The sequence below is a fragment of the Drosophila innubila genome (genome assembly GCF_004354385.1).
Source record: "Drosophila innubila isolate TH190305 chromosome 2L unlocalized genomic scaffold, UK_Dinn_1.0 4_B_2L, whole genome shotgun sequence".
Classification (NCBI taxonomy): domain Eukaryota; kingdom Metazoa; phylum Arthropoda; class Insecta; order Diptera; family Drosophilidae; genus Drosophila; species Drosophila innubila.
In genome coordinates, this window is record NW_022995372.1 from 16,735,556 (window position 1) to 16,738,227 (window position 2,672).

Genomic DNA, 2,672 nt, shown 5'->3' on the forward strand with positions numbered 1-2,672 from the left:
CTTTCCCTTCAGTTGCTTGTTATGTAAACTGCTTTAGCTACAGTTTTAATTGGAAAAAAATTATATATACATAGATCAGATACATTGGCAATCTTTATCTCTACCTCAGCATTTTCACACTTTTGCTCAAAATATGCATGCATAAACAAGTCTGTGCAACAGCACATTCCGAAGACTGAAAAGAAGCAGAAGCAGTGAGAAATGTATTACAACAACAACAACAACACAGTTCATCTCTTTCTTAGCACTCAGAAAAAAAAAAGGAAAATTTTAAAAATCCTTGACCTTATTATTATTATGTTGTTGGGGCCCCGTCGATGTTAACAAAAGTAAAAAGCATAAAAGATAATGAACTCGATAAGTTTCATTTTTGCGGTATGTCTATGTTAGCAGCGCAGCAGCAGCGCAGTCAGCAGAAATGAACTCAGCTGAGCCAGCAGCAACAACAAGCAAGAGTCGCCGTCTGTGTAATGGAGAAATTGTTCGTTTTTGTTTTTGTTTCTGTATCTCGCTCTTCGTTGCGCTCTCTCTTGGTACCGTTTTTTTTTTTTTGGGTAAAAGAAAGAAGCCAATAACCTTGAGGCAGGTTTTTCACATGAGACACACACACAAAAGAAGCAAAAAGGCAAACAAAGAAATTAAATAATAAAACAAAAGAAAAGCGAAAGAGAAAAACAAAATGTAATATAATAAACTATAAGCCTCAGCGTTAATTTCAACTGAAAGTATATTATACTGCAATACACTGTATTGTAGTTATTATGGGGTGCAAAATTATGTGTATATCTTGGTGAAAATTCTTGTTGATTATAATTAAAGCTTAAGTTCTACAAAATAACACTGATTAATAATAATACAAATAAGTATTTAGTTAATCAGCTGATTTGCGTCAGAGGTATTTCATTTGCAGAACAAATTGCATTAATAGTAGGCCTATTTCTATATTATATAGTAAATGATTCCAAATGCAAGTAAATTTAATTTTATTTAAAAATCAATTTGTGACTGATATGATTCTTTTTTTTTCAATTTTGAGATTGAGATTGAATGAATAAACATTCGCTCTCTGATAATTGTGTGACTGATTGATTAATTGAGGTATTTACTGTCTAACTGATTGACTGACTTTTTGATTGACTCATGAATGGCATGAATTATAGATTGATTTACTGACTGATTGACTGATCAAATAATTGTATACTTGATTGAGATACATATTTATATAACATATGATTGGTTGACTGACTGATCTTATTAATTGACTGATTGAAAAATTTTGTCTGATTAAATGATTCAACAAATGGCTGACTGATTGATTGATTGACTAACTAAACAATAAACTGACTGACTGAATGATTTTGCCTTATTGGTGGTTTGATTGATGAACGATTTATGATTGACTGATGGTTGATTGATGATTGATAATTAATTGACGGTTCGTTGTAATTTGTTTGACTGACAGATTCACCGCGTGACTGACAAAAAAATTTTAAGATTGAATAAAGTTTTACTAAAAATGGTATCTGAAATCAGCATTTTAGGCATTTGAATGCCGTCAACTTATTCTCTTAAAGCCGTGCACATTCCATTTCATATGTTTAATCGATAAATCGACAGGTTAATTGACATAAAAATACGTGAAATTTTATTCAATCCTCAACTCGGTAAAAAATCCTAATCACTCCACAGTTGATTTGGTTCGCAAGCTTTGAAATATTTTTTGGGTCATTGGCAAAACAAAAATGGCTAGAATTTTTAGGCAAAGAGAGAGATAGAGAGAGATGAGGTTGTTGTTGTTGTTGTTTCTATTGTTGTCAGACATCATTAATCATTGCCAGTTAAACAATAATAAGAGGCAACAGCAAACAAATGCCGACGGAGAAATGGAAACCCAATGACTATTAAACTGTTTCAGAGAGAATAAGAAGGATGAGTGTGAGAGGGCAGACAGTCTGTTTAGAAAAGGTCGAAGCTTATGAAACTCGTGCTACAAAACAAAACCGTAGGCTCTACTTTTAAGTGTATTCGCAAGTAAACATGGAGAACAAATGATTTGCATAATTTAAATAAGATCTTGTTAGCAATTTTGATTTACTTTCAAAGTCTAAGCATTTTTTTTTTTCATTAATTTAATTGATATATGGCATTTCTTAAAGTGAACATAGAAAACAAATAAGTTGCAACTTAAAAAAAAATTTTTTTTAACATTTTGTGACTGCTCAACACTGTTTGACTTGTTTTTAACTTGATCTTCCTTATCAGTTAGATAGTTAGCAAACTTTCAATTGTTTCTTACAAAGTTGTTAGCGCAATTGCGTTAAAACAACAACAACTAAGGCCATAAAAGAGAAGGTCCAGAGTTGTTGACCATCATTAACTCTATGGAAGGAACCTGTCCTCTCGACCCTTTTTAATAAGCATCGTCGTCAGTTTTTCCGTTTTCAGGTTAAAATGTCATAAACGTCATCGTAAACTTGGAAGCGTTTTTTGCTTTGTTTGTTTGTCTGTGTGTGTAAGCGAGCAAAAGTGAAATCTATAATAAAATGTTTGTGCTTTACAGTCTTCCCCAACTTCATTTTCCACATTTTCCACATTTTCCCGTGCTTTATCAAATGCCACACACACACTTTTCACACGTTTTAAGGCAGTTAAAATTGTAATTTTCCTTTGCC